This window comes from Tupaia chinensis, unplaced genomic scaffold (genome assembly GCF_000334495.1).
Source record: "Tupaia chinensis unplaced genomic scaffold, TupChi_1.0 Scaffold000458_2, whole genome shotgun sequence".
Classification (NCBI taxonomy): domain Eukaryota; kingdom Metazoa; phylum Chordata; class Mammalia; order Scandentia; family Tupaiidae; genus Tupaia; species Tupaia belangeri.
In genome coordinates, this window is record NW_006159967.1 from 1,391,546 (window position 1) to 1,418,683 (window position 27,138).

The 27,138-nt window shown below is 42.6% G+C and overlaps 1 pseudogene; it reads left to right on the top strand.

The window, feature by feature from the left end:
* The window catches only part of LOC106735607 (tigger transposable element-derived protein 1-like), a 54,252-nt pseudogene that overhangs the window by 9,173 nt on the left and 17,941 nt on the right, over positions 1–27,138 (top strand).

A 27,138-nucleotide genomic window follows, 5' to 3' on the forward strand; every position in this document is an offset into this window, starting at 1 on the left:
TGTGGCCTCTACTCTAATCACTTTCTGAACTCCAGTCTTGGTTCTGGTTGCTTCTACTAGCTGTTAAAGCCTCACAAGGTCTGGACCCAGACCACAAAAGACAGGTTTGGTCAGACCCTGGTACACATCTCCCTGAATGGTTCCAGAAATGATTTCTGGAGGCTTTTTGCTATACTCCCACTTTCCATATTTCTCCCCCAACCAGCTGTACATGCCTGGAGCTTCCCTGAGTCTTGCTTACACTCACTGGCATCTTTCTAGCTAACTATGGAATCTGTAATTGTGCCCAAGAGAGAGGCCTATTCCCACTGCCTAAGGAATTTCAGGAGAAGTAGACTTTTCTGTAAGTTAAGAAAGGAAAAATATATCTATATGTATAGATAGATATAAAAGAACCAAAACATCATCACTTTCCTTTCCTATGCTTCACTTTCTTTTCTCTTTCATTCAACAGATCTGTTCAGGTCCATCTATGTGCCATGTCTTGTGCTAGGAATTGACTGGGGATTCAAAGGTGATCAAGAGACAGATCCTTTTTCAAGGATCTATAGCCTGATAGGGGAAGAAAGACAGACCAGCAGGGTAAGAGGGAGTGTTACAAGTGCCATGCTGGATGTTTGTGCAGGAGCCAGTGGGATTCGAGGAAGGAGTGGACAATAATATTGTTCTCCCTCTCCTTGTGCTTGAGTTTAATACTATCCTTCCTACCTATGCATAATATAGAATCTCTTTGAGTCTTTGTTTTCATTTTAAATTAAGTCTAAGAATACTTACTTGCTGCTTTTATGAGTACCACATTAGAAAAGGTACAGAAAGTGCCAGCCTCTGTGGCCTAGTGAGTAAGGGAGCCGGATCCTACATTGCTGACCCTGTGGTTTGAGTCCCGGCCCTGGAGACTTGAACAACACACTAAATGCATGCGTCCACATGCCCCAAATCCCAACAGGATGCAGAAATGGAGGTGTGACCGTGCCCCATTGGGGATGTTTCTCCATCTCTCTCTCTCTCTGAGTTTCTCTGGTGAGTGTAGATGTAAAATAAGTAAAAAAAAATATCCAGGGAGCTGAATGGTGGCACAGTGGTAAAAGGCAATGCTCTGCAAGGCTGCCCCACATGGGAAGGTTGCTGTTTTGTGACTGGAGATCTTCCTCAGTAGGAAGGATACACAAGGGCCTGTGATCTGGAATGGCTGAAGTTAAGGGGTAGATCACAGCATCAAGATGGTGTCGGGGTGCTGTCTTTGTCTCTATCTTTCTCACTCATGGAATAAAAAAATACACTTAAAAAAAAGTCCACAAGGAATTTTGTAAACCTTAGGGATGATTATTATTGTTATTGTTATCATCTTTCCTCGTTCCTAGGCTTGCTGGTGATCACTATGGTCCTTGCTTTTACCAGGGACAGTCAAGTGATCATTGTCACCTGCACATTCAGCCATATGAAGGTAAGTTGGGGGCTACAGCCATTTCCAGGGAAGATCCATAAATAAGAGGAAATTTCTTTTTCCACACAGGTAATAAATCTTTTGCCATTGACTTTTAAAAGTGTAGAACAAAATGTCCCTTTTGTCTGTGTAATACCAACCACCGCTTTAACATTTGTTTTGCTGTGGAGTTTACAAAGTACTTCTGAAGTCATAAATCATTGGTGCCTCATAACCCTTGGACTTAGTAGGATAAGTTTCACTTTGACCTTTATTTACAGATGTGGAAAATATGGTCCAGAGAAGTTGGATAATTTGCCTAATACATAGCCAGTGGTGGTGGAGCCAATGCCTGAATTTTGGTCTTCTTTTCCTTAATCTTTGAAGTCATCAGTATCTATAGCATGCAGAGCTCTCTTTGATGTATCTAAAAATTTCAGAATATTTTTGCAAACATGTAAGGAATAATCTATATTTTGATATATCATGGATATCTGAAACTCGTCAACCCTTAGCGCAATCTCAGTAAATCAAACAAACAAATAACTACCCCCATTGTTTTGTGGATTATTTCCCCACAAGGCAGATGTTTATTTTTTACAAATGAAAGCTCATTGTTGTCAGGAACATTTAAGAGGCTTAACCTGTCTCCTCTGGCATATGGCACTGGCTTTTCATGATAAAACTGGTTGTGTGCAGCGACAGACAAAATTGCAAGCCTCTCTCTGAAACTTCATCGGTTGCTATTGCAGAATGTCACTGCTTTCCTATGCAGGGACTTGTCTGGGCTTCTTCCACCGTGAAAACAAAAACAAAAACAACAACAAAAAGAGAAAACAAACAAACAAAAAAAAAAAGAAAAAAAAAGAAAGAGGCTGTTTCCTTTGGTAGAAAATACTCATATTTTAATGGGTATGATGTCATGAATTATTAAACTAGCTTAACTTTAAAGCCTAGCCGAAAGAACACATAGTGAAGAATGACCTTGAGACTTTTGAAAAATGGGAATGTTGACTGTGTGCCTGCAGACTCAAAGATGGATTTCTACTTTAGTTTATATTTATGCAACTGTGAAACTTGGTCCCTTGTTCCCAGAGAAATCCTTTGTGCAGCCGTGTGGAGAAAGTTATTACATTTTAGTGCTGAAGAGCTGTAAAGTTTCTTTCCTCATGTCTCATGAAAGCTAGAGTGCTAGTGAACTTTGTGCTAGAATGGTGGTGGTGGTGGTGGGGGGGGGGGGGCGGCCCTGAGGAATGAGATGTAGAGTTTTTTAGAAGACAAAAGGAAATAGAAATTTCTAGAGAGAGAGAGAGGGAGGGAGGGAGGGAGGGGAAGGAAGAGAGAGAGAGAAAGAGACTATCATTAGGTTCTTAGGAGCGATTCGTGTCTAACCTGTGTCAGTTCCGTTACAATGCTCACTTCTGATTCAAGGTGAATAAAAGAAAATAAGTTCCAGAATGAAGAAGAAAATCAGCTGGCTCACTGTAGCCTGAGCACATGACATGCCCGGAAGCAGTTCCACTATAACTAGCACAGCTGCCTATGTGAACTGCCAGAGAACACATGGTACAACAAAGACTTTCAAAGCGTTGAGTTTGGCCATCCAGGCTCATTTTCTAGCCAATAGGTTGCTTGGCAAAATCATAGAAATTAATGGTGGAATGAAGTGTCCTTGATTCTCCCAATGCTGTGATGCAAAGCCATGTCTACACCTACTACACATGTCACTCAACTCCTCTTTCTTCTTACCGTGAGTTAAGAGTCTCTGTAGAAAAGAAATAAATATGAAAGGGGAAGATAGAGGAAAAAGTATTGATCAACAGTTTGTTAAATATTTTCCTCTGTCTCAGGGACCAGCAGGTGGCGTGGTGGTTAAGACGCTGGACACTCCCACAAGGCCAACCAGGGTTCAAGTCCTGAATCTGGTGGCTTGCTTTCTCACTTCCTCTCTCTCACTCTCACCCTCTGTCTCTCTCTGGTCAAACTAAAAAAATAAAATGAATGAATAAATAAAAATAAAATAAATGTTTTCCTCTGTCTTAGTTATGATTCATAAATGGGTGTATGGTACTTTCCTCATTTTACAGGGAAGAAACAGGCTCAAAATGTAAGATTTTTAATATTACACAGATATAGTCAGAGCTGGGATTTATTTGAATGATCTGTCTGATTCCATAGGTTTATGTGAATTCTTTATTCTTACTGTGAGTCTATGAATGATTGGTCTGATTGAGTTTTGGTTTCTTTTTTCTTTTTTAATTACCAGATGGTACAGGGACTCATCAGAGAGAGACAGAGAGATATACAGACAGAGCAAGCAAGAGAAATAGTGGGAGAAAGAACCCTCCAATAGGGTGTGGTCTTGCCACAATCTCCTCTCCATCTCTTCATCCTATTGGGTTTTTAAACGCTCATGTGCATGTGCCCAGAGTGTTTTCAAGTAGCTAAGGCTAGGATTAAAACTGTGGTCAGCCATGTAGGATCCAGTTTCCTTAACCACTAGACAATGAGGCTGGACCTTGATTGACTTTTCCCTTTCTTTCTTTTGGTTTGTTTGAACCCTTTAGTCCTTATGTGCCAGATATCTTCTGTTTGTCCTTCCAGACTCGTTCTACATCTTTCTCCACTCTGTTCTGTGCCCTGGTACACTGGCTTATATCAACTACTTCAGTGGGTGCCTTTTTTCTTTGGCATATAGTTGGGCTGGGCAGGTGGGTAGGTGGGTGGGAAGTGAGATTAGATATTTATTTTCCCAGTTTTCTCTTTCGGATTCTCTACTGAATGCTACAACTTTTGCCAGGTGGCCCTCTCCATGCGGTTTTCCTCTCTGGACTTTCATAACTGCTCGTTCCTCTTGTACAGTTAAGCTTAGGGGTTTTAACAACCTACCTGTTGTTGCTAGCCCCTGGGTACTGCACTATCCTTTGTGCTTTCCCTAAATACTGCTTGCATTTTTTCTTTTTTGAGAGTTTTTTTTTTTTTTTTGTTATAGGGCACGTGCGCTTGCCAGAAAGACAGAGAGACAGAGAGATAGAAAGCGAGAAATCACCCCCCAGGGGGGGATGCCACGCTGCAATCCCTTTTTCTCCATTCTCCTCTTGGGATCTTGGGCATGCACGCACACGCGCCCTGCGTGTGAGTTTAAGCCGCTGGGTCCGGGACTTGAACTGCGGTCGACTACATGGGAGTCCAGCGACATTGCCATTACGCTAACTGCTGGTCTCAACTGCTTGCATTTTTATAAATTAGTCCCTTAATTAAGATGATTGGATTGCCCAATTTGAGTGTGTCATTTGCTACCTTCTAGGCCCTTAACTAATACAGGTAAATATCACTTTTGTAATGTGATAGTTAACATCTTGGTTTTACACCCATTAATAATTATTTTTACTAGGAAGGTGACAATTTTTTTGTCCCTTTCTTTCCCCCAAGAATTTCCTATTTATAACTTCCATAAGAATTTTTTTTTTCATTTTTTGTTTTCTTTTTGCCTTGCCACTTGCTCTCTGAATTTCCTTATTTCCTCTCAAATTGTGTGTGCAAGACCCGAGGAAGTCAGTTTCCATTATTATTTTCCAAGATTGAGTTTCTTTGGTCTCCAGAGTAGAAGTTATTCTTATATTAGCATTTCTTTGCAAAATAGTCTGTTAGATTGTCTTGAGAAAACAATACACATTTTCTAACCTTCTAGGGAAAAGTCATTATTTCTACAAAAAGGAAAAGAAATAATGAAAGTACATTCAGTAAGTAACAGTAAGGATAATAAAGGGGAAAAAGGCAGAAGATTTAGAATCAAGGTCAGTTTCTTCTTTTGTTGGATTGCAGCAAGCATTTAATGGTAATAAAATCTTTTTCCTGTATAATACATTTTATATTAAAACTGCAGGCATTTAAATGAGAGATTTTATGTCTGCATAGTCTTTATTGAGCATGAAGGATTAAAAAAATGCCTTTTTTTTTTTTTTTTTTTTTTTGAAAAAAGTCTTTGAGGTTTGAAAGGCCATTCCATGCCTTCTGGGTTCATAGAAGTGAGGATGCAGGGGTGGGAGGTGGCCAGTGCTGCTCACACAGTTCCTTGCTTATGCTGTTTAACCTCAGACCCCTGTTATTCTGGGCCTCTCTGTCTCCTGAATAAACAGTAAATCTCTCCTGATGGCATGTCAGCTTTACGATATGGATTCATGCCTATTTTCAGAGGAGCATGGGAGAGACTTTAATGCATTTTTCCTTTTTTTTTACTGGCAATTTAGTCGAAGCCTGTGTCTGTCAGTGGGGCAAGCCTCATGGTCCAGCATATCTCTCGTTCTGTTCTGTAAAGGGTAGGCCCTGGGGGTACAGTGATGATCTTTATTCCGGTTTCAGGATAAAAGAGTGTTGATGGTGATGTCGTTTCACAGGTTGGCTTGAGATGGGTTAATTATTCTGCTGAAGGCTTATTGGCTTGTGTTTTTCAGGGCTTTTGCCCTTTAACATTGAGAAATTTGTGACCTACTCTTGATGCTAATCTACCAAGACCTTGATGGGTCCTTCTTCTACCACAGGGTTGTGCAGTGTGGAAGTTTACTAAACAAGTTGTTCATATGGGCATATTGGAAGTGGTCTCAGAAGGTTTAAGAGCATGTTGAGGTTAGATGTACAGAAAGGAAAAATCAGCTCACAGAGCAACTACACAACTACATCTCCCCTCCCCCCACTTAAGGTTGGTATTCAAAGGTTGAACTGTTGAATTTAGACTATTCTTGGTCATGAGTACAACCTAAAGGAAACAGAACACTATACTTAGAGCTAGGAGTATTTGAACTATACATTTGTATAAGAAATGATCTGCCCGTGGAAGAAGATTATTGTTGGTGGGGATCTGACCAATAGGAGGAGATGCCTTGTTATCTGTAAATACTGGCTCTTTGAGTTAGAATAAATGACCTGAAGAGGGCAGGCTCCATGTTTTACAGCTTGGATTGCCAGAGCTGCACTTCCTTTTGGAAAAAAATAAGGCACTTTTGAAACGTGGACTTCCACTAGCGCATTGACTTGACCTGACTGTTCTTAGCACATCTTTAACTGTGCTTTAAAAATAGTCCTGAAGCTGGCATAGAGAAGAGAGAGCATTTACTTATTATTTACTTCCTTCCTTCCAACAATGTCATGTAGGTCTAAGTCTTTTCTATATCGTTCTACAACAATGGCAGCATATGGTCTATTGTTACAATCAGATATTCTTGTGGGATGTGAGAATTGCATCGGTGAATGAAGAGTGATACTGTCGAGTAAAAAGCTATTGTTTTGAGCCTTGGCACTGAAGTTTTTCTGCAGTTTTATTATTTTTTTAAAGAGCTCAGATCTTTCAGGAAGTCCTGGCTGATATGCTCTGATTTTTATTTTTGATAATGCCAACTAATGTTTACTTAGGGCTTCTGAAAATTGGTTAGGAGAACTTTCCATGAAGGGGAAAATGTGGACAAATACTTTTAGTTTACTTAGTGCTGAAAGCATTATCTGGTTAAAAAAAAAGGTGATGCCACAGCTTTTTAAGCCATAAAGACATGCTCCTTTTGCTCTTGAAGTATTTCTGTAAACCTTAGGAATAAAGAAGAAAGCAAAAGAAATGGGAGGGAGAGGGTTGAAGGTAACTTAGCAAACAAAAGCTGCTTGGCCTAGGAGATAGTCACCTCTCTAGAAGGAAAGAATATTAAAATAATGGATTTTTATTATAAGGGACAGAATAAAGAATGTGCACTCATGGAGTAGACATAAGAGCAACATACATACAAGCACACACACACACACACACACACACACACATACACCTGCTAACACAAACACACACATAAAGACAGAAGGAAGGCTCATGCAGGAGTTTGTCGGTGTGCTTTATAACTCTGGGTTTGTTTTTTAGCTTTTGAATTAATTAGATACCATGTTGAATTCCAAATGTGATAATTAGGCAAATTAATGCTGCAGTGAAGTTATTAATGAGGCAAAATATGCTAATATGCTTTTGATAAAGAGCTCTTCTTCTGCCTTACCAAGAAATTGGCAAACATCTTTTATTTGGGGCCAGACAGCTTATCTCAAGTGATTTACTAAAAAGGTTCTTGGCCGTATGCTGTGAACAAATGTTGTAAATAGGGGTTAATGTCTACATTTTTATACGTACAAGTCTTGTTCTCGTTGCAGTGTAACAAGTTCTTCTCATGGCTTCTAAGTGCTGGCAGTGCCCCAAAACGCCAAAGGCTCTCTCTTGCCCTTTCAAGCCAGTAAGAATATGGCAAATCTTGCCAGCCACCAGTGTCCTACTAACATCATCACTGACATTCAATGTGGGGTGAACAGTGGCTGCCAACCCACCAACGTGCTTCTTTCTTTTTGGCCGACTTGGTGTCTCCTTTGGTTTTCAGATGTTCAGCATGCCTAGCCTAGAAACATTAGGGATCCCATTTAGTGGTCTGGAAGTGACACAGCAGAATTTCTCTTTCCGATCTTAACTCTGCTATTCAGATCTCATTGTACAACTGGAGACCAAGCAGAGATATCAGTTTCCCAGGGAGAGTTGGTCATTAAGAACAAAATTTATGAAAATATGAAATGAACTTTCTCCATGAGCATACAATTATCTTAATCCTTTTAATCACATATTTTGCAAGGGCACAGTGTGTATAATTTTGATTCATTCAGATACATTTGCTCAACAGATTTTACTCGATCCCAGGTAGAACAGTTCTGACCTCTAAATCTGAGGGAAGACCCTGGCATATGCTTGAGTAGAGCAACCTGTGGGTAGTCCTTGGCTAATGAGTGCTGTTGAGATGTGTCTTATAGCAGGAAAGAGACCATTTATTATCTGTAAAGCAGTTCCCAAAATGATTGAATCAGGTAAAAATGCAGAAGTCATGGAAAGCTATACTAAAAGGCTTCATCAAGTAAGGAACTTATTTTTCTCTCATAAACAGTAGGTGGCATTTAAAACATGCTGTTTGGGACCAGCAGATGGCATAATGGTTACATCACTGTACTCCTACATAGTCTACCGTGGTTCGAGTCCGGGGCCTGGTGGCTTAAACTCACACCAGGCATGTGTGCTTGCATGCCCAAGATCCCAAGAGGAAAACAGAGGAGAAGGGATTTCAGCATGACCATCCCTCTTGGGGGATGATATCTCGCTTTCTGTCTTCCTCTCTCTGTCTTTCTGGCAAGTGCACGTGCCCTATAGCAAAAATCTCTCTTAAAAAAAAAAGTCTGAACCACGTTTTCAGGGTTCTTTCCATCTTTTCTTAGTGTCATCTTAGTGGGTACTTTGTCTCTGTAGGCATGGCTGTTGTACCTGTAGGTATTGTGTTTATGTTATAGGCAGGATAAGAGAGGTTTAATCTCTTTCTTCTTAAAAGCTTTCCTGGAAGCCTAACAACCTGCATTTATATCTCATGGGTCACATCTGGTCACATGACCATCTTAAAAGTAAGTAGATGATGAGACCAGCAGGCGATGTGGTGATTAAGGGCGCTGGACCCCCATGTGGCCAACCACGGTTCAAGTCCTAGACCTGGTGGCTTGCTTTCTCACTTTCTCTCTCTCTCTCTGTCCTTCTGAATGAATGAATGAATAAAGAAAGCTAAATAAAATACTTCTAAAAAAAGAATAAAAGGGCAGCAGATGGTGTAGTGGTTATATCACTGGACTCCCTCATGGCTGGCCATGGTTCAAGTCCTGGACCCAGTGGCTTTATAATCACACTGGGTGTGTATGCGTGTGTGCCCAAGATACCAGGAGGAGAATGGAGGAGAAGGGATTGTGGTGTGGCCATCTCCTTAGGGGATAATTTCTGACTTTCTCTCTCATTGTTTCTGTCTGTCTCTCTCTTTCTGGCGAGAATATGTGCTATAAGGCACATATTAAAAAAAAAAGTTGGGTAGATGAGGTTGGATCAGGTAGCCAACAGCCTTTGCTACAGTTATTCTCTTGGACTCTACTATCTGGGGGCATGCGGTTGTATCTTCAGTTGGCTACTACTCCAGGGTAATTATCTGAACATTTGGCTATCTGGACAAATGTGCCATGACACAGAAGTCTCAGTATGAAAGCCATTTACCTTCCCTAGGAGGAAGGCAGTAAGTAAACTATGGACTCTAGGCCGGGCTCTGTGGCTGCACAAGTGTGACCTCCCTTGCTCTTAGCTCTCATATTTGTAGACTGGAGAACGTTCTGGGGTTGTGGTAGGAAGTAATTGGGATAACAAATACAAAGTATTTAGCATATTTAGTTCATTAATAATTGCTAGCTTTTGAAGTGGTAAATTAAATCCAGATTGTATTTATAATGAGGTAACATGTAATAGATGTGTAATAGGGGAAAACGGCTACACGTTTCCCTTTACCTTTTATGACAGTGGGATCTAGGAGGTGGGGGTGCCTTTTTTGCTGAATGGATTGATGATGAGGAGGATAAAAGTTTGAATCAATAAAGTCTGTATGCAAGAGGTGGAGAGATTGAGAAGTGTGGGAAGGCAGCATGGAGCACTGGGGAGGCAGGGGTGGGCAGATCAAATGTGAAAGGAGGAGGATGGTGGGACGAAGGAGATCCAGGGACTTTAAGACTGGGGAGGGATGGTCATGGGAATTTTGAACACAAAGCCAAGCACTGTGTGATGTAAACCCCACCTCTGACTCATCTGCAAAACCTTCCATCTGGTAAACATATCTGACAAATGCTTTGGAGAGAGAGGGTCGTTTGATGAATGTGAAGAGGTGATAAGTCTTGCCTCGAGGTGGGTGTGAAGGTGCGGCTGACACACATTCAGTTTCCAGCATGGTCATCCCACACAGGTCCCACCGCTGAGTAAGTCAGGTGGAAATGGGGCACTAACACAGGCCGCACACGAGGCACATGGAGACTTGTGTGAATGCAGTGTTAGGCTCTCTGAGAAGGAGAAAATGACAACGCAAATAGTTTCCTTCCATTGCTGTCCATGAAAGGGTACCCTCAGGTGGGACGGGAACAAAGGGCTTTGTTCTCCTTAGTAGGGCTTGGTTCCTCTGGGTGATGAAATCGTAATGAGTATGATTTTAACATTTGAAGATAAAATACTTCTTTATTTTTTTTGGACAACATACTTCTAAACAAAAGCCAACTGCTATATTTGGTGCTCAACTGGAAAATAGAAACCAGCAATCTGTTTCCAAGCTGGAGGAAAAGCTGGCTCCTTCGAATGTATTGAGTGACGGCACGGTACTGTATTTTTATAGGGTAATTAAGAGATTGCGGAGGGTAATTGTGAATATACTTGGTTTTCATTTTATGAATCCATTTTAGAATTTAACCCTTGAGTAAAGTGTGACTTTATAGCATACTGACAAGCGACAAACATGTTCATGTGTAGCAGATATAAATCAGAGGCCACAGGTTTTTAGGGATGTGACTACTTTGTTTCCTCTGTCCCTGTGAAATTTCTTATTGAGTCTGTGTTACATCAAACGTAGAAATCAATTTGGTCTTAATTTACATTTTTTTAATGACTAATGATGTGGAACATTTTTTATGCGCTTATTTTCCATTTATCTCTCTTCTTTGGTGAAGCATTTTTCAGATCTTCTGCTCAGTTTTTTAGTTTTTGTCTTCTTTTTTATTTTTAAAATTTTAATTTATTTTATACATTCAATCACATCACTTAGCTTGTAAAGTGAATTTACCCCACATGAATACACTTTACACCAGTCCAGTCGAGGAAATTTTCCAAACTCATTCAAGTATATGATAGAACTTAATTAATTTAGAAAAAAAAAAAAAAGAAAAGAAAGAAATCAAGTCAGTCTCCTTTTCCTTTGCTGGGATAGAGTGTAGGATTGGGCTGGCAGGTGGAAAGACTTGGCTTCCTGTCACGGGAGTAATGGAGGCGACACTGGTTTTGGTTGTCATCTGTTCACATACTTGCTAAGACATCCTCATTCTTGTGTGATGAGCAGTCATTTGTCCACCTGGACCACTCCCAAAAACTTGCCCCAACCATGCTATCTCCCAGTCTGGCTCTCACTTTTACCTGCATCCAGGTCTTCCCTGGCACACCTGGATAATTGCTGCTTCCTGGCTACTCTGGGGCCACAGGAAACTTAGAGTGACCAAGACCTTCTACCTTCACAGCGTGGCATGTCTCCTCTACTGCCCCGTCTTCCACAGAAGAAGCACGAAGTGGGACTTGGGGCTTTTGATTTCTCTCTGGCTACTTGATGTGGGTGGTTTGGGCAGTGGAAAGGAACAGAGCTTAGAGATTTCTTTTTGTCTTTTTTTTAGAGCTTTTTGCTATAGGGCGAATGCGCTCGCCAGAAAGACAGAGAGAGACAGAGAGACAGAAAGCAAGAAATCAGCTCCCAGGGGGGATGGCTACACAGCAATCCTTTCTCCATTCTCCTCTCGGGATCTTGGGCACACACACACACAAGCCCCGCATGAATTTAAGCTGCTGGGTCCAGGACCAGAACTGGGGTCAACTACACGGGAGTCCAGTGACATAGCCATTATGCTAACTGCTGATACCAAGGCTTAGAGGTTTCTAAAGCCCAGGTTCTCCTTTTCCCCTTCTCCAGTTAGGACAAACTTCATCTGGCTCTTGGGAAACAGGAAAAACTGGCTCTGACGAATCACATTTTATTCCAAATCTTTTGTTTATGCCCCAAGTCCTAGGCTTTTGAAACTCTAAACCCTTTCCTCTCAAACTGCTGCTCTCATTTTCTTCAGTGTCAGGACTTCCCCCGAGGAAACAGAAACAGAAATCTCATCTGCTTGAGTGGCAGTAAGAGTGACTATCAGAAATACTGGGGAATATCAGTTAATACTTCAAATGATTATCTATGACTGTCTCATATTCAGTATAAAGGACTGCACTTGCTGTGCCAAGACCCCCAAGGTACCTTCTCTTAGCCTCCCTGCTGCCTCTACCATCCTCTTGGTCCATGCTCTCAATAAATTGAGGGCAACCTGACTGTCAGAGAGGAGTGGTAGCCATGGCAAGAGCAGACATTTTTTTCTTCTCACAGATTGGTAGAAGCTCTCTCTCAAAAGGTTCACAACAGCTCTCTTCCCACCTGTGGGCAGGAAAATCACATACATTTATAGATTGCTGACTGCTCTTTTGGTGTTTTCCAACAAAACCAATAGTGTCAGCATCTTACGGGGATGTGATAAATTAGGAATAACATTAGCAGGACCTGCTAAACCTCACTGGGAGAGACACCGTGTTTCCCCAGCAGTGAATGCTAGAGAAGGTTTTTGGGGCTGAGAGACGACAGAAATGTGTCATGGGAAGGCACAATCATTCAGAGTTGAAACGGGTGAAGGGCTTTAATGGATAATAGAGGAAGTACCCAAGATAGCATGCACCATAACTGGGAGAGAAAATGAGGAGATTTAGTGCCATGTGGTGTTTCCCAGTCTCTCAAATTGGCCGTGTCAAAGAAAAGCCAAGGCCTTAGGAGCCTTTAAAGTTTATTTTTTATTGTGGTGAAATTCTTTCAGACGAAGGAAGTCATTCACCGTGTTGTGCAGCCAGCACCATTATCTAACTCCAGAACTCTGTCATCATCCCATATTGAAACTCTATACCCATTAAACAATAACTCATTCCCCTCTCCTTCAGCCCGAACCTCTGTTCTGCTTTCTGTCTCCATGCTCATGAATAGCGTGTATCAGAATTCCCTTCCCTTCCCTTCCCTTCCCTTCCCTTCCCTTCCCTTCCCTTCCTTCCTTCTGGCTACATAACATTCCATCATACCACATTTTGTTTGTTTATTCATCTTTGGATGGACATTTGGGTAATTTCTACCTTTTAGCTATTGTGAATAATGCTGTTATAAATAGTGGCATTTAAATATCTGTTTGTGTCTCAGCTTCTGATTCTTTTGGGTATACAGGGAGACTTTAAAAGGTTTATAGAAAACAGAATTAAAGTACATGTTTATTTTGGGGCAAAACAATTTTAAAATTCATGCATGATTTTTTTCACAATATGTTTTTTATGAACTTTTTGAAGACCCTACCTATACTCAGAAATAGAAGCATTTGACCAGACAATAATTCTGTTTAAATTTTTGAAGAGTCACCATACCATTTTCCATAGAAACCTGGCCATTTAACATTCCCACTAGTGTTTCTCTACAGTCTTACTAATTCTTGCCATTGTCTGTTTTTGTTTGTTTTAAACAAGCATAGAATGGATGTGAAGTGGTATCTCATTGCATTTCCCTAAAGATTCATGGTGCTGAGCATCTTTCATGGGCTTGTTAGCCCATTTGTATGTCTTCTTTGGAGAAATAGGTATTCTCGTCCTTTGCCCATTTTTCTTTCTTTCTTTCTTTCTTTCTTTCTTTCTTTCTTTCTTTCTTTTTTTTTTTTTGGAGAAGTTTTTGCTATAGGGTGCGTGTGCTCGCCAGACAGAGAGAGACAGAGAGACAGAAAGCGAGAAATCACCCCCCGGGGGGATGGCCATGCCACAATCCCTTCTCCTCCATTCTCCTCTTGGGATCTTGGGCATACACCACATACGCCCAGTGTGAGTTTACGCCACCGGGTCCAGGACTCGAATCGTGGTCCACTATATGGGAGTCTAGAGACAGCCATTAGGCCAACTGCTGGTCCACCTTTTGTAATTAGAGAACATCATGGCACCAGCAGGTGATATACTGGTTGAGGTACTGGGCTCCCACATGGCTAACTGTGGTTCAAGACCCAGACCTGGCTGCTTACTTTCTCACTTTCCTCCCTGCTCTCTCTCTCTCTGGTGACACAGGGTGCAAGTGCCCTGTAACGAATAGAATAATGATGATGAATAAAATTAGATAAACAATTAGATAAAGGGCATCACTTCTCTGTTCATTTCAGCGTTGAAGAAATATTTATTGAGCTAATACTTGTTACCAAGTGCAAAGCACAGTGCCAGATACTGGGAAATAAAGCAGTTGCTGTTTTCAGAACTCATTGTCTAGTGGGGAAAACAGGTAAATTATCTGGCAATTACACTTCATTGTGAGTAAGTGCTAAGATGGAAGTACCAAGAGGTGAGAACGATTATCTTTCTGAGCTGAGAGCTAGAGTTAAAAGAAGTATTTATGGGCTATTGCGAACATTCCCATCTTCTGCACATTAAATGTGAATTTGTGTTTTATTATTTTTATTTTTATATCCCTTTGGCAGAATCAGTTCTAAATAGTCACTGGCTTCTGTAATGCACATCGTTTCTTATAAAGAATAGGATTTCAATTTGGAAGTGTTTCCCCGCACACTAGGGTATTTGAGAGCCATTTGGAGGTTGCAATATGGATAGCATGTATTCAGGCAGGCATGTGAGAGTGTAGCAGGAGGCTCATGGGCCTAATCCCTATCTGACTGGGCTTACTGTGTAAGTGTTGAGGTGCAATTCAATCCCCGAAGAAGCACATTAACATCCTCAGCATCATGCACAGTGTGAGGCACAAAACAGGTGTCCAATAAAAGCTTCTGGTATTGGGGCTAGCAGGTGGCTTGGTAGTTAAGGTGCTAGACTCCCACATGGTCAACTGAGGTTTGGGTCTTGGATCCAGAGACTTGAAAATCATGCCGGGGAACCAACAGATTATTTAATGGTTACATCACTGGACTCCCATGTAGTCAACTGTGGTTCAAGACCTGAACCTGGCAGCTTAAAACTCATGCCAGGTATGTTTGCATGCATGCCCAAAATCCTGAGAGGAAAGTGGAGGAGAAGGGATTGCAGTGTGGCTATCCCCTCACGGGGCGATTTCTCCCTCCCTGCCTCTCTCTCTCTCTCTCTCTCTCTCTCTCTGGTGAGTGCACAAGCCGTATAGCAAAAGTTTCTCTCTGCAAAAGAAAGAAAATCATGCCAGGCGCCTGGGCATGCATGCCAAAAATCATAGGAGGAGAATAGAGGAGAAGGGACTGTGGCCTGGCCATCCACCCCTGGTGGGTGATTTTTCACTTTCATTCTTACTGTCTTTCTCTAGTGAACTCTGTGGCACCCTATGGCAAAAACCTGAAAAAAAAAAGCTTTTGATATGATCACACTCTGTTAATCATGGAGGAAAATTTGTCTTATTTACCAACAATGAATCCATTGTCCAAGGCAGAAAGGAACAGGGCAGTTGTGATGAACCACTATATTGAATTTGATACAGAAGAAGCATATGGTAAAGAGTTTTTTTCTTTTCCTTTGTGGAGTTAGAGGCTCTTTGCTTATCTAGATTTTGGTAATCCTAGAGGAAGGTAAAATAGGCCCTGCTGAAAAAGTTAAAGGGAAACTAATGCAGAAGCAGGAAACCTGGAAGGGACATGCCAAAGAGGCCCAATCGATTGTTAGAGGGCAAGATTTATACTTGAATGCAGGGTTTAACTAGAGAGCAAGGAAGGGACACTTTTGGGGATTACTGAAAGGGAAGAATCAACATCATATGGATTTTGAGGGGTAGGGAATGGAAAAAATAAAAAGGACTTAAGATATTGGTTTTAGGATTTAGAAGAGAGGATTTAATTTGGAAGATAAAGGATTTTCTGTTAGATATCGTGACAATTAAGCACTGGATGCATGCAGTCTGAATTGTAACCTTCGGATGGTCCTCAAATATCCCTGCGTGCGGGAAACCGCGGCCTAATTGGAATCCTACTCTTTGTGAGGAGAGGATGTGCATTATAGAAGCCAATGGCTGTATATAAATGACTCTGTTTAGGGCAAAACTCTCTTTTTAGCTCAAATCTGTTACTTAAAGGATTATTTATTCACCAGTTTGAAATAGCTCCTTCCCGGCCTCTGACAGGATTCTGCTGTCTTGCCATCATCAGTTCCACCAGGCAGGATGAGAGGCCTAAAATCAAAGAGTGCAGGAAGCCATCAGCTCATCGAACAAATGATAAATCATCCCTAAATGCATATTGAACAGGGATTTGTGATATCTCTTAAAACAAACCAAACTCCTGTTGGGTCTGCCCTTCAGGGTGCCTGAGCTGGTCCTGAGCCAGGTGGGCATGCAGGGACATCCGGAAGCTTCCAGGTCTAATGCCTCCCATCTGGTCTGACTCTGTGTGCAAGTGTGAATGCGTGTTGGGCAAGAGGAGTTATAAAACCCATCGCTGATCTTGGCAGGAGCACATGTTTCCCTGCTGCTGAATCACAGGGGTGCTCACCCCCAGAAGGAAGTCAGACCATTTTCGGGGGGAATGGTGGAAGCACAGCCCTCACCAGTCTGCCTCACGGTGTGAGCACCTCCTTCTCCTGTTTCTAGTACTTATGGTCATTCCAAGTCCATTATTCAAGCCAAATCACTTCTCTACGCGCCAGTGGAGAGGAAGACCTAGGTAAAGTCCTGGATTTGCCTCATAATCGCTGTGAAGTTTTATGCAAGGTACTCAAATCTCCGCTCCAGTTTTCTTATTTATAAAAGCAACAGAATAATATGTCCCTTACAGTGTCATTGGGAGGAATAAGTGGGGCAATTTTTATAAAATGCCTGGTAAGATGTGCCACCTTTAATGGCTGGCACATAGTAGATGATTTCCAGGGAGTAGCTCTAATATTCAGTAATAATGATGGCAATAATATGTCATGCTATGTAGTCTGGTGCAAAAATGTAAAATGTGATATTTTTTAGTGTGTGTGTGTGCCTAAACTTAATTTCTCTCTCTCCTTCTCCTTATGCTCCCTTATTCTCTCTTCTTCCCCTTCTCCTTTCTTTCCCTCTCCCTTTCCCTTCTTCTCCTGCTTCCATTCTGCCAGGCAGTGGAAATTTAATCTCAATCAATAAAGGGTCTCAGCCTGTTTGAATGCTTGGGGAGCTCTGGTCCCTGGTAGCTATGGAGTTCTGCTCTCCATACCCTCTAATTCCATTTGCCTTCTGGGCTTCTGTCTACAAAGATGGCGGCTACATTTTCTCCTCCCACCTGCAAGGCCTCTGCAAATAATATTTTAAAAATTATTTTTAATGCCAAATAGTGTGTGAGAGAAAGAGAGAGAGAGAGAGAGAGAGAGAGAGAGAGAGAGAGAAAGAGAAAGTACTCTCCAGTAGGGCCTGGTCATGTGGCAATCCTTTTTCCTCCCATTTTCCATCCCATACGGATCCTGGGCATGCATGAGCACATGCCCAGCATGGTTTTCAAGCCACTGGATGGCACTGGAACCCTAGTCAATTGTGTGGGATCCGGTTTCCTCTGTATTGTACCTAATCATTGCACTATGGGGCCAGCCCCAGGTATGTCTTTTACTTGGTTATTTCTATTTTTTTAATTCTTTTCTTAGATACATGGAAGATCTGGAGATCTGGTTGCTCCCCACATCATGCTGAGAACAGGAAGTGCTCACTCGGGTCTGCCCACCTACAGACCCCACATAGCTTTTCCAGGCCACCCCATGTTGGCTTCTCCTGTAAAGCTCTTACATTGCCCAGAATCTTTGTGATTATATTATATATATATAGTTTCTTGATATATAATCATTGTATTCATTTGTGGAGCATAATATGATTTTTCAGTACCAGAATAAATAATGATTAAATCCGGTGATTAGTATATCCATCATTTCAACATTTTGTCATTACATGTGTTGGAAACACTAAAAAAATCTTCCTTTTTACTTACTCTGAGATAGACAGTAAGTTCTTGGTAGTCATTGCTGTATTTAATTACACTCAAAATTATTCCTCTTGTGTTTCTGTAATTTTGTTTCTGTTAATCAGCATCTCACTATCTCCCTTTCTTCTCATCTTTCCTATCCTCTAGCAGTTATTATTCAACTCTCTACTTCTAAAGGTCATTTTTCTCCCCATTTCCCATGGCGTCTTCATCATGTCCCCTCCACTAGTCCTTGCATTGGGAGCGTGTGTGGGATGCATACCAGCTACCTTCGCTGCTTCTGACTCTACACGTTTTCAGTACCAAACCCCTTGGGATAATAGCTTTTGGCTAAGCTTTTGGAATTCAAACATCTGTGCCTTCAAATCAGTTGTGAGCTTCAAATTTGAAACTCCAAATCCAGAATTGACTTCTTCTTTTCTCAGCACTGCCGTTGTGCCATCCCCTTCCCGGGGCAGTAAGTGCTAGAGGCTGAAGTGCCTGCCTGGGGAGAAAGGAGTGGGTAGAAGAAGCAAGGGGAGTGCAGGGTGTCAGCATGTGGGTGAAAAGCTCCAACTATTTTTCATCTCCACTGCTATTACTGTATCCATCCTATGTGCTGTTTCAGACCTGTGGGGTTGAGTTGCAGATTGATTTGCTTCAGTGTTGGAGTATTTGAGGATGATTCTGTTTTGATCTATTGTAGGGACAATAAAAATAAATAAATAAACAAGCAAGCAAGCAAGCAGGTAGTGAAGCTAAGAAGAAAGTCAGACATTCCTGATCTATAAAGTGTCGGTTTAGTGTGGAGCTAAATACAGTTGTGGCCTTATTTTGCTTTTCAGGTTCCCAAAGGTCATGCCATTTTTCTTGATCTGTTTTTCTATTTCCTTGTTCCATAGACCATTGGATGCTCTGCTGCCTAGGCAACAGCACTCGACGCAGCTCTCAGCAAAGTGTTAGTGGAGAACGTCTGGAGCTCCACACATGTAGGATTTTTTGCAATATACAATGTGTGTTCTTGGTCCTCCTATTGTCTGTGTGTACCTTTGTGCTGACTCAGTGAAGTAGTTTGGACTTTGTGTATTTGGGTTGTGGAATTGGAGAGTTGAGAGTTATCTGTGTTTCAAAGATGTCGTTGTCACCATGATGTAGGTGACCAGACTGATGCTGGTGGCATCTCATTGCATTCCCTTGTTGGTAAGTGTCTGATCAATGTTATTTTGAACTGTGCTGTGTTGTCAGCTGGGCACCTGGGATCATACCTGCACTGTAACTGCAGGAAAAATGCGAGGAATAATATTTGCCCAGGATTCACTAGCTGTACTAAAACAAGATTTGTAGAATTGAACTATGAAAGCAATACTAAAATATTCACTGTTAATAGTAACACCATCAACCAGAATGATATTAGCTGCCATTTGTGAAACAACTATGTCATGCCTGGTACTTGGCGGAAATCTTTATATATGTTATCCCATTTATTCTTCCCAACAAGCCTAAAATGAGTTTAGAGAGATGAAATAACTTGGCTTTTGTCACCTAGAGAGTAAGTTGGGTCAGAATTTCAATTCAGGTTGGTGTGACCTTGGAGCTCTTGACAGCAAACATGACACCATGTTGGCATGCAAGATCTCTGGTAATGGTCTATGTCTTGTGAGTAGCAGGTGCACAGTCACACCTGAAAGGTGAATAGCCAGAGAGTGGTGCAGCACTAAACACCATGCTCCGCTAGGCTGACCCTCATGGGAGGTTTCAGGTTCAGCTCCAGAGACTTCCTTGAGCATGCCATGTGCACCTGAGTCTATGATCTAGGGCTGGTTGAGGCTAGAGTGGATTGTGGCATCAAGATCCTGGTGGGGATTAGCAGTTGGCATAATGGCTATGTTGCTGGACTCCCATGTAGTTGACCATAGTTTGAATCCTGGATGCGGTGGCATAAATTCATGCCAGGCGTGTGCATGCGTGCCCAAGATCCCAAGACGAGAATGGAGGAGAAGGGATTGCAGCATGGCCATTCCCCCTGGAGGGTGATTTCTCGCTTTCTGGCTCTCTAGCTCACTGTTTTTCTGGTGAGCACATGCGCCCTATAGCAAAAACTTCTCAAAAAAAAAAAAAAAAGATTCTGGTGAAGGTGCTCTCTCTCTCGCTCTCTCTCTCTCATTTATGGAGGAAATACATAAATAAACTTTAAGAGAAATAAAAGAGCCTCAGCACATGGCGTGGAGGTTGACTGCTAGATCCCACATGATTGACTGTGCGGTTTGAGTCCTATACTCGGAGGCTTGGAAAACACACAGGGTGCATGGGTGCCCCAAATCTTGAGAGGGTAATGGAGGAGGAGGGATTATGGTGTGGCCATCACCCTTGGGGACTGATTTTTTACTTTCCCTCTCTCTCTGTCTTCGTCTGTCTCTGGTGAGTGCACATGCCTTATAGCAAAAATAAAAATTTAAATAAAAAAGAAAAGAAAGTGACTGATTGCTTCTATTATAAAAATAATTAATGCTCTGTGTTTCAAAGCATTTCCTTTCACCAAGAGTGTGAAGCAAAGTTACTTAGTAGGTACAGCAGGCATCAGTATGGTCACCTGGACATGATGGTGACAATAATGGTGACAACATCTTTGAAATACAAATAACTCTTTTTTTTCTTAAGAGATATTTTTGCTATAGGGCACATGCGCTCACCAGAGAGACAGAGTGTGAAGTGATAGAAAGCAAAAAATCACCCCCCATTTCCCCCGTCTGGGGGAAGGCCATGCCACAATCCCTTCTCATCCATTGTCTTCTCAGGATATTGGGCATGCACACACATGTGCCCAGTGTGAGTTTTAAGCCACTGGGTCCGGAACTCAAACCATGTTCGACTATGTGGGAGTCAAGCTATGTAGCCATTACAGCATCTGTTGGTCCTGAAATACAAATAACTCTTGATGTTCAAATTGGCTCCTTTCTGTCTGGTGTTCCTTTTCTCCATCCACCCTTCCTTCCTGGTCCATCTCACCATCACCTAACATCAGTATCCTGACTGAGGCATTTCTCAACTGGTCTTCCGGAGGCGAGTCTTATTTTCTTCTAACCCAGGTTCTACCTAGTAACCAATGGAATCTTTCTAATCTGGAAATCTGTTCACAACCTTGCAGAGATTCCTCATGAGTTAGGACACAGTTTGTCTTTTTATTTTTATTTTTTTCCTTTCTTTGGAGAGGTTTTTGCTATAGGGCGTGTGCACTTGCCAGACCAACAGAGACAGACAGAGAGACAGTGAGAAATCACCCAGGTGGGATGGCCATGCCACAATCCCTTCTCCATTCTCCTCTCGGGATCTTGGGCACGCATGCACACGCGCCCGGCGTGAGGTTAAGCCACCGGGTCTGGGACTTGAACCACGGTCAGCTACGTGGGAGTCCAGTGACGTAGCCATTACGCTAACTGCTGGTCCCCAGTTTGTCTTTTTTGAATGGCCTTTGATCCCCATATGACCTTGTGTCACCTGTTTCTGGGCCTCATTTCTCACCACCCCTCAGATCCTGGGCTGGGACTGCACTGGGAAGTGAAGAGCTCTAGCCCTTGAGCTCTCATCCGCACTCTTATGGCCTTGAACAGCCCATCCTTCTCCCACCTCTGGGCCTCTGTGCGTGCCCTTCTCTCTGCCTACCAGTCTGCCTTCTTCTGCCGCCTACCTGATCAGCCTCTTGCTCACCTTCCAGACTTCAGTTTGTACATTACTCCTTCTAGGCACTCCTCTGAGACTCCCTAAACCTGGGTGAGGGGCAAGGAGCCCCTTCCATGTGCCCCACTTAGCCCTACCCTTCCTATACCAGAGCATTGACTGCTGCAAATCACACTGCATTTGTATTACCCCTTCCCTTGCAGATGGAAACGCCATCATTAGACACAGTGCCCAGATCCAGGCCTGGCATCTTGTCAGCACTTATTAAATATTGCTGAAGAAATGGAGAGTTAGAAATCATCTATTCCTTGTAGCCATTTTTGAATCGGAACAGCTTTCAGAAACCTTAGGCTTGGGAACATCGTTATACTTAGGGACATTCTCCCAAGGCAACAAATTAGAAGCAGTTTCTGAAGTCCTTGATGTCGTCTTTTAGGAACTGCAGGGAAGACTTTGTTAGAGTATGAAAATCTAAGCATCTTCCCACTAAAAAAGTCAAGAATGCAAAATGTCGCTTAAAAACAGACCCAAAGACTCTCATAAGTTGTTTCTCTTTTATTAAATTGGCCTGTCACTAACATGAGACACAGAGGAAAATCACATTTAACCTGATTAATGAGTAGTCGCATTATGCCATTTTACAAAATATTAAAGAATAGAACTGGGTCTCATTGTCACTTTTCCACTTGTCTTCTGTCCTACTTAGGACTTAAGCTCTTAAACGAAGGCTCTGGCTTTCCTTTTCAGAATTGTCAGGGCCTGGATAAGGCTCCACTCTGCAAACTCTCTTATAGTTGGAAGGACCAGATGGGACTATTGACTACACTGGGGAGTTAAGAGTTCCATCCCCTGGGCTCTCACCCTCACTCTTGCACAATTACTCTCTGGATTTTCATACAAATGCTCTCCCCTCTCGCCCTGTACCCCTGCCTTTGCTTCAGTGATTATAGTCAGAGGCTCAGGTTTCCCAGGCCTCAATATTTGTGTGCATTTGCAAGGAGAAAAAGGCTCAGTTCTGGGGCTGCTGTTTGTTGTAAATACCATGTTTATATCCATCCCCACAGACTTGCCTCTGCTGACAAGCCCTCCCCTCCCTCCCTTCCCCTCCTCCTCAGTCCATTTCTTTGAGCCCTGGGAACAGTGTCCATGCCTGAGCAGAGGGTGAGCAAACAGACCAAGCTGCATTTAGGAGAGTTTCTTTAGCACCATCTGCCACTTCCATAGAGGTCATTGGGATAAACCGATTTGCTAAACAAAATGGTTAACAACTCATGAATAAAACTTTAAGAAAAATTCCAAAAGGGATTTGGGTCTAACTTTTTAGAAGCTGTTATCTCTTGTGTCCCTTTGGGCACTCCCCCGAAACCCCATCTCTCCTGAACCTGCATTTTCCTCGGGTTCCAGTAGAGGGCAGCTGCCATTCTGGGGAAACCTTCCCCCCTTAATATTTCTTTTTTTGCGTATGTTTGAAGTAGAACATACCAACAGAAAAATGCACAAAAGCATACATGTACAGAAGAACCTACAAAGCCACCTCCCTCTGGTCAAGAAGTAGAATATTGCCTGCACTTTATACCCAACCCCCTTCTTCCTTTACAATTTCTTCTTTCTCCCCAGATTACCCATATTGTACTGGACTTCGGTAATAGTTTCCTTGAATGTTGACCACACTCAAATGCATCTCTAAACAATGTGGTGTATTGATTACTGATTTTTATATGTTGATGATTTTGAACATCATATTTATGAAATTCTATGGTGATACTGTTCTGGCTCTTTTTTTTTTGCTCAAGATTATGTTTATTTATGAAAATTGACATTTTTGTATAATCACAGTGGCAATAGTACTGATTGCTTGTACTCTCTTTTCTTTATCTCTTTATTTCTATCTTTATAACCTATTCTGTGGTTGATGGAGATTTGATGTTTCAATTTGCAGTGATCATGAATGACACTACTATCAACATTGTAGTCTGTGTACCTTGGCACATATGGGCACACATTTTTATAGGGTACGTTCCTCAGAATGGAATCACTGAGGCATAGGAAATGGATACTTTCAACCTGGCTAGGTAACGGAAAGTTTTCCAATGTGATTCTTCTCATTTACAGGCTCCTCAGCAGAGTGTAAGAGACCCGGATGGAACACATAGTCACCAATTCTGGTCTTGTCAGACTTTTTAATTTTTGAGGCTAATGTCTTTTCATCAGGGTTGGGCTGACGAGTGGTGAGGGCGCCCTTCTTAATGGCTTCCATATGGTTCCTGAAGCAAGATGGGGCTTCTAGTGTTTCCCCTCAGACACAGATGGCAGAAGCGGCAGACTTAGATGCTCATCTGTATTAAACACAGGCAGTAGGTGGCTCCTCAGAGAGAAGAGAGATTTTTCTCTCCTGCCATTCCTCTCTCCTCTCTTGGAATGCACCATCAGAGCTAACAATGGCAATTAGACTCTCCGTGCCATCTGGATGGCCAGGGCTGCTGGGAGGGACAGCTGCTGGCAGTTGTGAAAGGCAGAGACGAGCCAGGACTGGGCACAACCCAGGGGCTGCTTCCTTGTGTGAATTTGCTGCCTAAACCCAGTTCCACACGAAACAAAAGTGTTCCTCGCTCAGGTTATTTACTCAAGAGAACAGCCCAAGAGTCACTGTGGGAGTTCTTCAGGGAAAAAAGACTATAATTATTCCCGGTTAACGGTCCCAGCCCAATCAATCCTGATTTTCATCAGGTTTGATTACCCCCATTTCAGAATTGGTTGATTTCACTACTCTTGTCTGAGCCTCATGTATGAGAAGGGGGTAGTATAATCTATTCCTATGTTGTAAGGGCAACATAACAAAAGTATGAGAAAGCTTGTCGAAAAACCATCAAGGTATTTGTTTGAATCTACAGTCATGGAATCCAGGTTGGGGCTGGACTATACAGACTTTAAGGGGAAATTGTGATTTTAGGTACGGTTTCCTTTTTACCTATGGGCCTCCAAAGATGACAGAGGGAAGAGTCTTCGTATGAGAGAAAGGGGACGTGACCTTGCTTCTTGCTCTGTCCTTCTTCTTTGGGGTTTCTTTCTTTTCTTCTTCTTCTTTTTCTTTCTTCTTCTTTTTATTGCTATAGGATATGTGCACTGCCAGAGAATGAGAGAGAGAGAGAGAGACAGACAGACAGAGAGAGAGGCACCCTCAACTCCCCGAGGGTTAAGGATGGTCTCTGATACTCTGAAGACAGACAGGAGCCAAGGCCCTGAGTTGAGGATGAGAAAAGCACACCTTAGAACCAAATTGTTTTGTGGTTGTTTTAATCTCTCCATTCTGTCTGTTTTTCTTTTATTATCCCCAAATTCTAGTGAAGACTAGTGGGCTGGCTCTGTGGCATGGTGGTTAAAGCAGCCAGGTCCCACATGACCAACCACACAGTTCATATCTGTCTTCAGAGTGTCAGAGATCATCCTTAACACTTGGTCCCCTCAGAGAGCCTCTCCTTGAACCCCATACTCTCGGATTGCTGGCACCATCCTGGTTTATACCTCTTATCCCAGCGTAGTTACCAATAACGCTGCTTTGTATTCTCAAAGTGTCTCAATTTGGATCACACATTATATGTTTTCCTATCTGAGACCACTTGATAAGTTATGGTTTCTTCTAGGAAAATCTGCTTCTATTTTCAGGACAGATGCCACCCCTTCCCCTCAGGAATGGCCTTTGCTACTAGAGGGACAGCTCTGTGGTCACACTGTCTGGATTCAAATCCCAGTTCTGCTCTTCCTCAGTTTCTTGATTTGGGGGGCAAGTTACTGAATCTTCTCATGCCTCAGTTTCCCCCAGTGTAAAATGGGGATCATGGTAATAGTGCCTGACTTGTAGGAAGTGGTCAGTGAATTTTAGATGATATTATTTATGCCAGGGCAGAGATAAAAACATTTGTCAGCCCCGAGGCCAGAACCCAGCCTGCTGACCCTTCTGTTTGGCTAGCCCAGTGTTTTCAAAGCTTGAACTTACAAGACTTGCAGAGGGAAATACATACGTCAATTGGTCAAAGGTGTCATCGGTCAGTACAGTCTTATACCATGTTTCACTCATTCATGGGCTACTTGCTACCCAGTTGTCACTTCCAGGCATCTGACTTTGCAGACTCTCTCAGGGCTGGACCTGATGACCACACTAGACTGCACTAGGTCTAGACTAGGAGATACAGGGGGTGTTACTATACATGTATGTCATCTCTCTCTCTCTCTAAACTAGACTCCGTCCAGGCTCAAATCACATAAAAAGGAAAATTATCCTTGGGAAACCCATCTCTTTGGTACTAAAGGTATTTCTCCTCATCCTCATGTTACTTAGAAAAGTGCCTCTCAAATCTTAATGTGCTGGGAACTAGCAGTTAGCGTGATGGCTATGTCGCTGGACTCCCACATAATCGACCACGGTTCACGTCCTGGACCCGGTGGCTTAAAACTCATGCCGGGTGCGTGTGCGTGTGTGCCCAAGATCCTGAGAGGAGAATGGAGGAGAAGGGATTGCGGCGTGACCATCCTCCCTGGGGGGATGATTTCTCGCTTTCTGTCTCTATGTCTCTCTCTGTCTGGCGAGTGCACGCGCCCTATAGCGAAAACCTCTCAAAAAAAAAATCTTAATGTGCTTATGAATTGCTGAGAATCATGTTAAAACATAGATTCTGGTTCAGTAGATCTGGGGCAGGGCCCAAGGTTCTGCATTTTTAACAAGCTAACGTTGCTGGCTCAAGGATTTGACAACAGTGGAATTTGGGAAGTTTCTAGTAGAGGTTGAGAGTGAGGCCTCTTCCCAGGGTAGACCGAAGATTTTCTTTCTTTTTTCCTGAGACAAGGTCTTGAGTCTCACCATATCACAAAACTCCTGACTCAGCTTTTCAGCTGGGACTCCACGAACAGGTCACCACATCCATCTTTTTTTTTTTGGAGAGGATTTTGCTATAGGGCGCGTGCACTCTCCAGACAGACAGAGAGAGACAGAAAGTGAGAAATCATTCCCCAGGGGAGATGGCCACGCCACAATCCCTTCTCCTCCATTCTCCTCTTGGGATCTTGGGCACGCATGCACACGCACCCAGCGTGAGTTTTAAGCCACTGGGTCCGGGATGCGAACCGTGATCGACTACATGGGAGTCCAGGGACATAGCCATTACGCTAACTGCTGGTCCCACCACATCCGTCTTTAAAAAAAAATGTTTATTGATTTATTTATTCATTTGTTGTAATTTTCAAGCCACCCTGTCCAGGTCTCAAACCATGGTCAACCATGTGGGAATCCAGCTCTGGGATTACCACACCACTTACTGGAACACCCAGCTCTTATAAAGACAGAGTATTACTTTGTTGCCCAGTATAGCCTTGAGTTCCTGACCCTCTTGCCTCAGCCTCCCTGAGTTGCTGGGATTACAGGTGCACAACCCTACCCCAGGCCTTTAGTTTGGACCAGGAATTAAACCCTC